The sequence below is a fragment of the Rattus norvegicus genome, chromosome 2 (genome assembly GCF_021556685.1).
Source record: "Rattus norvegicus strain SHRSP/BbbUtx chromosome 2, alternate assembly SHRSP_T2T, whole genome shotgun sequence".
In the NCBI taxonomy this organism is placed as follows: domain Eukaryota; kingdom Metazoa; phylum Chordata; class Mammalia; order Rodentia; family Muridae; genus Rattus; species Rattus norvegicus.
Window position 1 is genome coordinate 37,105,422 of NC_141535.1, and position 14,179 is coordinate 37,119,600.

Here is a 14,179-nt window from a genome sequence, read left to right on the forward strand (position 1 = left end):
CACATGTTTTTATTTCTAAATCTGTTATAATTAAAATACAAAAAGCTAATAATTAGCCAGGCATACTGGCACACACCTTTAATCTTAGCATTGGGACTCAGAGGCAGGCAGATTGCTGTGATTGGACGCCAGCCTGGTCTATATAGTGAGTTCCAGGGCAGCCAGGGCTATGTAGAGAGACATGTCCTAAATAAAAAAGCAAAACCCAAACCAACTAAATAAATAAAAAACTAATGTTCAACACTAACTTGAATTACTATTTTTTTCTTTCTTGAGATGGCATCGTCTATAGCTCTTCCTGTCATCAAATTTGCCATTCCTCTGACTTCCTGAGTACCAGAACAATAGCTGTGCTCTGTTTGGATTCAAACCCAAGGCTTCATTTTGCTCAGCAAATATTCTACCAACAGAGCTACATCTTCAGCCCTGAAAATATTTTACTAAGTATTATGTGGTAGATAGCTTATTTTAATTTGCTGTATTAAAACTAATATTCTTTTTTCTAAAATCTAGCTGTTAATGCTGTGATATATTTTTAGAAACATAATAATTTTCCTAGGTAGATGAGAATTCTAACTTATTTTGTTCTCTGTTTTCTACTGTAAGCCACAGTTTTCTTGTTTACTTTACTTAATCCTCTTTTAAAATAAGCAAGTAATATTTTAGAAAAGGCACTTTAAAAATTGAAATACTTTTAATTATTTAAGGTTGTGGGAGGTGAACCTGGAGATATAACTAAGTTATAAAGAGCACTTGCCTAGAGCAGAAGGCCCATGGTAGGATTCATAGCACAAAATAAAACATTGTGGATTTTACTTTACTTATTTATTCATGCTTGATCTCTTTGTTTGCTTGCTTATTGACTTTTGAGATAGTCTTACTCTATCATCCAGGCTGTCCTAAAACTAGTCGTTTTCCTTATCCCTTCTTTTATGTGTTTGGAATATTGACATGCAACACTAGGCCTAGCTTAGGATGTCTGCTTTTTAAGACATAAGAAAAAAATTTCCCTGCCCTGAGTCCTGAAGGTTATGAGTAAGGTTAAACTAACCTACATTAAGAAAACAAAACCAAAAATAAACCCAACATGTGGAGGGATGGCTGTAGCTCCATAAATTACCTGCTGACATACACAGAGCTCTGTGTTTTACCCTAGCACCACATAAACCAGGTTTGGTGATGCCATTGCTCCCAATGTATCTGCTTTTGCTTTCTCAAGTACTTTATGAATAAAACTCGTACTTCCTTACTTTATATATCGGTCTATAACTCTTAATTAGTGAGAACACGAACATGGACCAAAGGAATCTGATCTCCCCATTTAACCACCTCAAGAATAACTCAGAAAAGTCTTATAGTCACAAAAAGATACAGAAAATATTTTTTTTTTGCCAAGATTCACCATTCATCTGTGATAAAATTTAAGAGCAGTTTGAAATTTGGGGGACCTGAGATATCTCCTAGTGGTTAAGAATGCTTTGTGTTCTTTTAGGGGACCTAAGTTCAGTTCCTAGTCCATGTCAGTTGGCCCTCAGCCACCTATAACTTCAGGTCCAGGGGATCTTTCGCCTTCTGGATGCCCAAGAACACACACACACCTCTTAGGTATCTTTTTAGACTTAAAAAAAAATCTATAAATTCTTATATAACTAATTGTGGAGGAATTTTAATCTAGCAGCATGGCTGCTCTAGCAAGGGATCACATCCAAAGACCTTCTAGGTCTATATGATCTAGCTGGAATGCAGACATTCCTTAGTACACACTTTAATTCCTAACAATGGAGTAAGGTTTGTAGAAGGAAGCAGCTATGTTTGAAAGTGATGTCTAATTGAGGAGCAAAGTGATGAATAAGAAAGATTTGACAGAATGAGTCAGAGATAGGATATGTTCAATTCTCACGAAACAACAGGAAAGAGGCTACTTAAGAGCAGTTCAGGGAGAAGAAAGGGTGAATGGTGTGTGTGTATGGAGTTTTACCAGGACAGTTTTACAGAGACAGTTTGCAAAAAGAACAAATTAGACACGGTGAAGATAGAGTGAGCCAGGAACGAGAAAGTCAGAAGATTAGAACAGATTGCCAAAGTTAGTAAGGGCCACGCAATTCCATCAGAAGCAGAGAGAAGCTGGATTGAATTCGCTTGTAAGATTAGGTGGTATGTGGGGTAGAAGCTTCCAATCTGACGAGTAGAATAAGAGAAAGATGCTCTGGCCTTAGCCCAGCCTGTGTGTTCAAACAGTTTGGGTATGGCTCTCCTCCATCATCTGAAGAAATAAAAGCATCATTTACAATTAATGGTGAGAATCTAGATGTTTTCTTTAATATCCAGAGCAGGGCAAATGTCTCCTCACTCTTGTAAAGCATCATACTTAGTGCAATAAGACAAAAATCCTAGGAATCAAGAAAACCTATTGAGACAATTCATTTATATGTGGGTTGCACAGTATATAAATTACTAGTGTCTAAAGTTTAATTTCCCATATATTATTAGTAAATACTTAGAATTTTAAACTTAAAAACTTGTATCAGCATTCCAAAATTTAAATGACATGTACTGTGGTTAATTTCAATGACCTGGAAATCCAGAGTCACCTATGCTGTGTATTCCTGTGGGGAGTATCTATTAGATTACTTGATGTGCCACTATGAGTGGCAGTATTGCTTGCAGTGAAATCCTATACTATATAAAAAGGAGGAACTGAGGGCCAATGAGATAGATCAATGAGTAAAAGTGCTGACTGTCAAACCCAAGAACCTGAGTTTGATCCTTGGATACCACATGTTGGAGGGAGGAAGCCAATTCAGGAAAGTCATCCTCTGACCTTGATGTGTCATTTGTCATATGTATGCTCCTCAACACAAGTGTAAATATATATGCATATATATGTATGTATTTGTATGTTACATATAGTTATGAAAAAAGAGAGTATGTGCTTAGCATAAGCATGTGTATTCATTTCTGTTTCTTGAGTGGATGCAATTTTAAATAGCTTCCTCAAACTCCTGCTTCTGTGACTTCCACACAGTGATGGACTTCCTCAAACTATGAGTCAAATTCTCTCTTGTCTTGCTTTTTTAAAGGTAATTTGTCACTGGAGATTGAAAAGATGGATTTGTACTAGGAGCAGGCTGTTGCTGTGATACACATTGCCATTTGGGACTTAAGCCTTTGATACTGGTTTGTGGGGGAAATGTGGAAGAGTTTGGATTTTTGACCAGAAAAGCCCAAGTATGCTAAAAGAGCTTAATGAGTTATTGGAAGCTTGTGGGAGCTTGGAATACAAAAAGGTTGAGAGGTGGGTGTACAGTGAAGACCCACTTGATTGGTGGTTATGGAGGGGTGCTGCTTACTGGCTTGCTCCCTATGACTTACTTAGCCTGCTTTCCTATAAAATGCAAGACCAATAGTCCAGGTGTGGCACCACTTACAATATACTGGACTTTCGCCCATCAATCACTACAAAAATAGCCCTTACAGGACTGCATACAACCTGAATTTCTGAGGCATTTTCTAAGTCAGAGTCCTTCCTGTCTGATGTCCATACCTTGTGTCAAGTTGACAAAACTAGCCAGTACAACAGCGAAGAAAAATCTGTATTGCAACGCTCAATAAGATATTTTTGAAGGTGCTGAAGAGATGGCTCAGCAGCTAAGAGCACTAACTGCTCTCCTAGAGGACCCAGAAATATATATGTATATGTTTCCAGCACCCACATGGCAGCTCACAGCTGTCTGTAACTCTAAGATCTGACATCTTCTCAAGACATACATGCAGGCAAATCACCAATGCCTATAAAATAAAAATAAATATTAATTTTAAAAATATATTTTGAACAAAATTCTATCCACTGCACACTTTATCTTGTGAAGGTCCAAACCTATTTGCTTCTTTAAAAAAAAAGACTAACAGCCAAGGAGTCTGTTTCCCCATGATCAGCATATAGAAAGTTGCAGTGTAGTCCAAGAGGCCAGCCTACCTACTCTTAAAGCTGTCCCCCAGTGACATACTTCTAGCAAATCCATAGCTCCTGACCTTTCCAAGCAGTGCTACTAGCTGTGTGCCAAGTGTTCAGATACCTGAGCCTATAAGGCAGATTTTTCATTTAAAACACCACAGTAGGCATGGATGATGCAAGATTGAGTGGGCCATGAAGTCTTTCACAGTGGTTTCAGAGGAGCTGAGAGAAGGCAGTGTGTGGCAGGGTCATCCTATAAAGATGACTCTTAGAAGCTATTGTGTGAAAGTGAATCCAAATTGCAATAGCAGACCCCACCTCCCCCGGATATTGGAAATGCTATAATCATGGACCAAAGAAAGAAAGCTGCAGTAGAATAGAGGTAGCAAAAGGGGCAGAGCTATGTTCATCCTTTGGAACCTAATTTCATCATGAAGCCCTGATATTGGACACAGAGCTTCAGGATTTGTTTGCCGTGCTGGATTTTGTTCTGATCATTTCTTGCTGTGCTGATTCATGCATTTTTGGATAGGAATATTTACTGTCATTGAATGTTTCCCTCTCTCCCCAGGAGCTCACAGTTAAGAGGTTACTTTGAGTTTTAGATGAGATATGGACTTTGGACTTAGGCAGTTGGAATTATTAAAGATTTAAGGGACTTTCAAAGTTGACCTATATTTTGCATTTTGAAATAAACACAAGAATTTGCAAACTATTAGTGAAAAGAGAGGGAGAGGGAGAGAGTGTGTGCATGTATGAGAAATAGAATCAGTCGGGCTGGAGAGATGGCTCAGCCGTTAAAGGCTAGGCTCACAACCAAAACTATAAGAGAAATAGAATCAGTCAAAGAGAGATAAAGAAGGTGTGGCTAGGAGGATTCAGAATCTTTCTTGCTATGTTAGACCCAAATGGCCTCAAATTCACAGAGTGCTTCTGACTCCTGAGTCCTAGAATTAAATTAGATCACCATACTGACTAAGATTATGACAAAGTGATGCATTTGGATGTTAGATTGATAAGGAATTTAAATGTGATGGCTCCTTTGTGATCTTAGTTAGATGTAGAATCACCTGGGAGGTAGGCCTCTGGGCAAGCTTATAGGGAATTATGTTTATTAGGTGATTTGAAGTGGAAAGACCCATCCAAGACGGTGGCACCTGGCTGGTGTATTGCTATATAAAAAGGAGAAAGTGATCTCAACATAAGAATTCATCGTTCTCTGCTTCTTGACTATGAATACAGTGTGACCGTTTGCTTCAACCTCCTGCTACTGTGATTTCTCTGAAATGATGGAATTTAAACTAAGCCAATCAACCTTTTGTTCATTAAGTTACTTTTGTCAGGGTATTTTATCAGACCTACAGGAAAAGTAGCTAAGTCACAAGTCCTAACAAAATATGTGAAATGTTTTTGTGAACAAAACACAAGTATCTAATAAAAGAAATCCAAGATCTAAGTAAATGGAAGTATATTCATGAATAAGAAGTCATACCATTATTTTATCTATAGGTCTAATTCCATCTCAATAAAAATACTAGCAGGTTATGATAACTGATTCTTTAGTTTTTATGGAAAGGAAAATACTCAGAATAGCTTCAAAAATATAAAAGAAACAAAAAAATAGTTGGAGGGTAAAGGCTGGCTAAAATACCAGGTTGGAGATTACGGAAAAAGCTGAAGAGATATCAGATATGCATCTGAAAAGGTGCTCATATCACGTCTTTAGAAAGCATTGTGGGAAGTGGTAAAGCACATCTCTACGTGTATCTGCCTGTAAAGAGACAGGAAAGATCTCCGTGAAGTTTGGTAGCACCCCAATAGGCTAGGAGCCTACATGCACATTTAAGGGAAGGAGGAGGAAGCCTAGGAACATAGGAATATCTGTTCCATGAGACAATCCGATGTACCCTAATGAAGGCCAGGGAAGCAGTAGGTGCTGCTATGTAACCAAACTAGGCACTAGCTACTCTTCAAAATATTTAAAAAAATTTTCCATTTTTTTATTGGTTAGTTTATTTATATTTCAAATGTTATCCCCCTTCTCAGTTTCCCCTCCACAAGCCCTTATCTCCTTCCCCTGCGTCTATGAGGGTGCTCCCCACCACCTACCCACTCCTGCCCTAGAATTCCCCTACCCTGGGTCATCAAGCCTCCACAGAACCAAGGGGCTCCCCTCCCAGTGATGCCAGATAAGGTAATCCTCTACTACATATCCATTGTAGCAATGGGTCCCCCTCCCTCTCCCTGGGAGCTTTGGGGGGTGTGATTGGTTGATATTGTTGCTCTTCCTATGGCGTTGCAAACCCCTCAGCTCCTACAGTCCTTGCCCTAACTTCCCATTGGGTTCCAGGGTTCCCTGTGCTCAGTGTGATGTTTAGCTCTGTACATCTGCATCTGTATTGATCCAGCTCTGGCAGAGCCTCTCAGGACAGCTATACCGGGCCCATGTCAGTAAGCACTTCCTGGCATCAGCAATGGTGTATGGATTTGGTTTCTGCAGATGGGATGGATGCCTGGGTGGGATAGTCTCTGGATGGCCTTTCGTTAAGTTTCTGCTCCACTCTTTGTCCCTGAATTTCCTTTGACAGGAGGACTTCTGGATTAATATTTTTGAGGTGGATGGGTGGCCCCATCCCTCAACTGGGAGCCGTGCCTATCCACTGGATATAGTCTCTGCAAGTTCTATCTCCTCTTTGATTTCAGCTAATGTCCTCCCTGTTGGGTCCTGGGAACCTCTTGGGTCCCTGGCATCGCGGACTTTCTAGTAGCTACCCTTAGTTCCCCCTCCCCCACTCCTACACATCTCTGTTCAAATTCCTGACCCTCTGTATTTCTCCTCCATCTCCTCCCATATCTAAACCCCCCCTTTTCTCTCCCCCTTCATTCTCCCTCCCAGATCCCGCTCTCCCTCTATTCCCCGGAGATTATTTTCTTACCCCTTCTGAGTAGGACTGTAACATCCACACTTTGGTGTGATCTTTCTTCTTGAGTTTCATATGATCTGTGAGTTGTATCGTGGCTATTCCTAACTTCTTTTTGGCTAATATCCACTTATCAATATACCATGTGTCTTCTTTTGTGATTGGGTTACCTCACTCAGGATATTTTCAAGTTCCATCCATCTGCCTGCAATTCCATGAAGTCATTGTTTTTACTAGCTGAGTAGTACTCCATTGTGTAAATGTACCACATTTTCTGTACCTATTCCTCTGTTGAAGGGCATCTGGGTTCTTTCCAGCTTCTAGCTATTATAAATAAGGCTGCTATGAGCATAGTGGAGCATATGTCCTTGTAATATGTTGGAGCATCTTTTGGGAATATGCCCAGGAGTGGTATAGCTGGATCCTCAGGTAAAACTATTTCCAATTTTCAGAGGAACCTCCAGACTGATTTCCAGAGTGGTTGTACCAGCTAGCAGTCCCACTAGCAATGGAGGAGTGTTCCTCTTTCTCCACATCCTTGCCAGTATCTGCTGTCACCTGAATTTTTGACCTTAGCCATTCTGACTGGTAGAAGATGAAATTTCAGGGTTGTTTCGATTTGCATTTCCCTGATGACTAAGGATGTTGAACATTTCTTTAGGTGCCTCTTAGGCATTTGAAATTCCTCACTTGAGAATTTTCTGTTTAACTCTATACCCCATTTTTTAATTATTTGGTTCTCTGGAGTCGAACTTCTTGAGTTCTTTGTATATTTTGAATGTTAGTCCTCTATCAGATATAGGGTTGGTAAAGATCTTTTCCCAATCTGTGGATTGCCAATGGATTGCCTAATGGCAGTGTCCTTTGCCTTACAGAAGCTGTGCAGTTTTATGAGGTCCCATTTGTCAATTCTCAATCCTAGTGTTCTGTTCAGGAAAATTTCCCCTGTGCCAATATGTTCAAGGTTCTTTCCCATTTTTTCTTCTATTAGATTCATTATATCTGCTTTTATGTAGAGGTCCTTGGTCCATGTGGACTTGAACTTTGTGTAGGAGATAAGAATGGGTCAATTTACATTCTTCTACATGCTGACCACCATTTGAACCAGCTCCATTTGTGGAAAAATGCTCTCTTCTTTCCACTAGGTAGATTTGGCTCCTTTCTCAAAGATCAAGTGACCATAGGTGAGTGGATTCATTTCTGGGTCTTCAGTTCTATTCCATTGATCTACCTGTCTGCCTCTTTCCAATACCATGGGGTTTTTATCACTATTGTTCTGTAGTACAGCTTGAGGTCAGGGATGGTGATTTCCCCCAGAAGTTCTTTTATTGTGGAGAATGATTTTTGTTATCCTGGGTTTTTTTGTTTGTTTGTTTGGTTTTTGTTGTTGTTGTTATTCCAGATAAATTTGAGAATTGCTCATTCTATCTCTGTGAAGAATTGAGTTTGAACTTTGATGAGGATTGCATTGAATCTGTAGATTGCTTTTGGTAAGATTTTTTTTTTGCTATGTTAATTCTGCCAATTTTTGCCTTTGCTATGTTAATTCTGCCAATCCATGAGCATGGGAGATCTTTTCATCTTGAAAAACTTGAAGTTCTTGTCATTCAGATCTTTCACTTGCTTGGTTAGCATTATACTGAGCATTTTATATTTTTTGTGACTACTGTGAAGGGCGTTGTTTCCCTAATTTCTTTCTCAGCCTGTTTATCCTTTGAGTAGAGAAAGGCTGCTGATTTGTTTGAGTTAATTTTATATCTGGCCACTTTGCTGAAGTTGTTTATCAGCTGTAGGAGTTCTCTCTTGAATTTTTTTGGGTCACTTAGGTATACTATCATATCATCTGCAAATAGTGAAATCTTGACTTCCTCCTTTCCAATTTGTATCTCTTTGATCTCCTTTTGTTGCCTAATTGCTCTGGCTAGAACTTCAAGTACTATATTGAATAGATAGGGGGAGGGGTGGCAGCCTTATTTAGTCCCTGATTTTAGTGGGATTGCTTCAAGTTTCTCTACATTTAGTTTGATGTTAGCTTTTGGCTTGCTGTATATTGCTTTTATTATATTTATATTTTATCTATTAGGTATGGACCTTCAATTTCTATTCTCTCTAATACTTTTAGCTTGAAGGGGTGTTGTATTTTGTCAGAGGCTTTTTTAGCATGTAATGAGATGATCATGTATTTATTTTTTATTATTTATTTATTTATTTTTTTTTAGTTTCTTTATGTCATGGATTAAGTTGATGGATTTCCGTACATTTAAAATCTTTTATAACAAGCAAAGTTCTGTTCTTCCTTTGTAGCAATATAGCCCTCTTCACTGGGAAGCAAGTACTCGAAATGAATTCACTGGGTCTATAGAGATGACTCAGTAATTAATTACATTGGCTGCCCTTTCAGACAAGCTGGGTTCAATTCTCGTGCCCACATGACAGCTAACATCTGTCAGTAACTCCAGTTCAAGGTTTTCTGACATTCACACAGACATACATGCAGTCAAAATACCAATGAACATAAAAAATTATATATTAAAAAAGAATCCATACTCTGGTTATTGTTTTTTTGATTTTTATTACTGATGTAAAGACCATGACCAAAATCAACTTGGGAGGAAAGAGTTTATTGGCTTATATTACCAGCTCACTATTAAATCACTGAGGGAAGCCAAGGTAGGAATTTAGACAGGGCAGGAATCTGGAGGCAGGAACTCAGGCAGAGCCTTCTTACTGCTGTATTCTTCCTGCCTTGCTCAGTTTACATTTTTATACACACATAAGAACCACCTGCCCAGGAATGGTACAGTCCACAGTGTCCTTCCACACCAATTATCATTCAAAAAATAGAAAGAAAGAAAAGAAACAAACAAAAATACCCCAGAGGCTTTCTTATAGGCCAGTCCATTGTGGGCATTTGCTACATTAAGGTTTCTTCTCCATGACTCTGAATGGTTTTGAGTTAGACAAAACAAAACCCCCAAAATTAAACTAACCAGTACAGTTATCTTGACAAACTGAGTTGACTGTGTGACTATCTCTAGGAAATGTTGTCACTGTAATATAATTTTTATTCAGTTAGAACTTACAAGGATGCTGAGTTCTCAGGGAAAATAGTGTTGTTCCAAATGAAGAGGACTGCATTCCTACAAAACAAGAGCAAAGCACTGAGTGCTATAGAAACTTCTAGAGAGTAGATAAACATATGTATTGAACATAGTAGTTATAACTAATATTCTGATGATTCAAAGCAAACTCTAACTGTAGTGTACTAGAGCTCTATCTATAGGAAAGGCAACTTAGAGTAACAGAAATTAATGGGAAAATATATATCAAGCAAATGGAAATTGTTTACCATTTTAATTTGCATATTTTATCTTACTGAGATATAATATACAAATTAAAATATAAAGACTTTAGTATTTTACATCTATGTAATTTACCAATACCTTCTCCTAGTCTATGTCTGTTTACTTAATGATGTTTTTGTTATTGTTTTTTCAAGACAGGGTTTCTTTGTGTAGCCCTGGCTATCCTGGAACTCCCCACAAAACAGGCTGACCTCAAAGTCACAGAGATTCACCTGCCCCTGCATTCCAAGTGCTGGAATTCAATGAATATACCACCATCACCTGGCTCTTAGTGATGTCTTGAAGCACAAAAATTTGTAATTTGAAATATTCCTATTTGTTAGTGCTTTATAGATTTATGTAATTTACAGATTTTGTTTCATCATCATATATTACCAAGCCAAACACCTTATTTTCTTTTAAGTATAGCTCTTATACTTAGGTATGTGAACCACTTTGAGGTGTTTTTTTGTGTGTGTGTGTGTGTATTTGTGTGTGTGTGTTTGTGTGTTTGTGTGTGTGTGTATGTGTGTGTTATAATATATAAGGAACTGCAAAAAAATTAAATAATTACAATATCCTAGAGATTGAAGGCTAAAATCAAATGAATGGGAGATATTATTGGGAAATAATAGCTAATTAATTCTCCATTGTAGTATTTCATGTAATAATACAGATAGAAAGCCGTCGTTATGTATAGTTTTTTGGGGGTTGAGGGTGACAGGATTTCTTTGTGCATCCCTGGTCATCTTCAAAGTCAGTCTATAAACCAGGTTGACCTCAACTCAGATCCAGCTGCCTCTGCCTTCCAAGGGTTGAGGTTAAATGTGCATCAGCACTACCTGCTGACAAAATATTTCCGAAGGTACTTAATTGCGGGGAAATCAGTGTAAATTTTCATAGCCCATAATTTCTTGTTTTTGTTTTCATGCCTTTATACTGGAGATCATCATAGATACCACATTAATTAAGTAATGAAGTTTAACACTAATGGTAAGAAGATATCTTGATAATATGTAATTCCTTGGTAGTTGTACTGACAGGATATTAATCCCATTTCTCTTTTGTTTTGTTTTGTTCTGTCATGGCATTTTCCTGTGTTTGCCAGATTGACTTTGAATTCACTGACCTCTTGCTTCAGCTTCTTGAATGCTGGATTGTAGCATGTGCCACTCTGGCTTTCATCCTTTAATAGTCTTGCTAAAAAAATGTAACCTTGTTTGTCATTAATAGGGTTCTTTTGCTTTACACAGATGAAAATAAAAAACAGTCAAAATGAAAGGTCCTAATGTTGGCAGCGTCAAGTCTGGGGTGTCGGAACCTCCACTTCCACTGCTACAGCTTGAGTCCCTGTGGCCAAACATCAGTAGTAAATGCTACCTCTGATCTTGGGGTATCAGAAATCTCAGCTTCTAATGTTACAGCTCTTCAGTAACTCCTGGTTGCTTTCTGGAACTCTTCTCACTGTAAGTGCTTGTGGCTCCTCTGAGTAGTTTAGAGCCATCTTTATTTGACGTTACCAGCTGTCCACATCTTGACTTCAGCAGTTACACAGTCTCTAAAGCAGCAGTTCTCAACCTGTATGTCACAATCCCTTTGAGAATTGCCGTAGACCATCAGAAAGCATAGGTATTTACATTATGATTCATAACAGTAGCAAAATTAGTGTTATTAATTAAGCCATAAAAATAATTTGCTCATTGGGGTCATAACATGAGGAAGTGTGTTAAAGGGTCTGCATTAGGAATGTTAAGAAGACCTGTTCCACAGTCCCAGCTCCCTTCATCTCTGCTCCTGGCCGCTTTCTGCAGCTGCTTGGCGACCTTCTAGCTGTTTCCGCTTCAGGTATCTGGGGGTGACGTTGTCTGTTCTTTGTGTTACTAGCTCACCTCATTCTATCCACAGAAAAGGCAGTTAGAACATCCCAAATAGGCTACATTAGCATCTTGGTTGTAGCATGGAATGGTGTGTGTGTGTGTGTGTGTGTGTGTGTGTGTGTGTGTGTGTGTGTGTTGAGTTCTTGTATGTGTGTAGTGCACAAACGGGTTGTCTAGCAGCCTGCTGTAATAAAGTGAACGGAGCTCTGCTTATGTAATCAGCTGCATGTGCACGGTTGCTATAATAAGTAGTTGCTATAACAGGCCGTGCCGCTGACCTGCTAGTAGGAGGTCTTGGGTCGCTGTGAGTATGATCATCTGAAGCTATTCTCTGTGGGGTCATCTGAGGTTCTTTGCTATGACCAAAGAGTGGTTTTCCAAAGCTTTTGCAGTTATATATTTGTGCAGTAACTGAAGTAGTGTCTTGAAGCAAAGCCATAGTTGGAATTGAGGCAGCAATTGCAGTGTTTTTCAAAACTGGAACAAAGTGTCTCTGAACTGTGTGAGCTTATTTGAAGTCATCCCAGAAATGAGTCTCCTTGAACATCTTGAGGTTTTAGAAAGCAGCTATAGTTACTTTGTTCTAATCTGAGTTAGTGAGCACTTAAGAAACTCAACTTGAAGGGACCGCTTGATTGACAGGCTGGAGGTTCAATATGAAATGACAGAGCTGAAGTTACATTTCCTGATACAAACTTCAGGAGCAGTAGTAATATAGTTAGTTCATTGTCCCTAAATTCTGATAAACTGCAGATAGTGCCAATAGTTCATTTGTGAGCCTCTGTCTCTTCAACTGGGCTACTTAACTCTGTTTTGCTCCTGGGAAGCTGCTACCCCAGCCAGGGTCAAGGAAGGTGTCTGACAGCTGTTAATAAAGTAGAAAACAACTGAAACCTGACTGTTGTGAATAAGGAAAAGCAACACATGTTATGACAAATTTCTAACATGGGATCACGTTCTTTAGGGAGCTTCTTTTTAATGGGAGGAAGTATTTTAGTTTGGCTCTCAGTTTGAGAAGGTTCAGTTCGTCATGGTGGAGAAAGCACAGCAACAGGACCGTCTATGGCTCCAGCAGTGGGAGCAGAGAGTAGCTATGTTGGAAGACAGAAAACAGAAGTCAGTCCAGAAACAAGGCAGAGCTCCCTGTAAGCACCATCCCCCAAAGCTCCCTTCATTCAGTCAGGTCGCCTTCTAAATGGCCCACAAACTCAAAATAACAGCACCACCTGGCCACCAAGTATTCAAGCACATGGGCTAGTATGGGACATATTACCCTCAAATCATAACATTTGGACCCTTTAAGCTCATGGACACCTCAAAATGCAGCACACCTGCTCTTCAACTTCAAAAGTCACATAGTTTGAGAGATGTTATATTCTTCAAAAGTTCAAATTCTCTTCTAAGACTCAAGGCACACTAATCTGTGAGCCCTTGTAAAAGCAAAACAAGAGCTGGAGAGATGGCTCAGTGGTTAAGAGCATTGACTGCTCTTCCAGTGGTCCTGAGTTCAATTCCCAGTAACCACATGGTGGCTCACAACCATCTGTAATGGGGTCGAATGCCCTCTTCTGGTGTGTCTGAAGACAACTACTGTGTATTCATATTCATAAACAAATAAATCTTTTTAAAAAAGCAAAACCAAAACCCCAAACAAATTATATATTTTTAAAATACCATGACACAGAATTCCTATCCCAGAATAGAGCATATAAAGGAAAAACCAGACCAAAGAAAACCAAGTCTAGGGTTTACCAACCATAGTCCCTTTATGTCTAGTATCCTTGGCTCATGGAAGCATCATTTGGGGTACGACAAGTTTGGGTAATCCTGTCCATCTATCCCTGCCCCCTGCAAGTATATGTGCACTCCGATACTGTTGACTCCACTCAGCGACTACAGCTCTCTGTGGTAAACATTCTACGTGCTTGGCCTCTCCAACAAACTGTGGTCTTTACTGCAATTTGTATTTTCCCTTCACAGCCTTACACAATGGTCTCTTAGGATCGCTTTTCAGGAAATCTGACCCTGTGACACATTGCTTGGCCTCAGTGGCTTTCTGGCACCTTGGTGCAAGTTTCTACC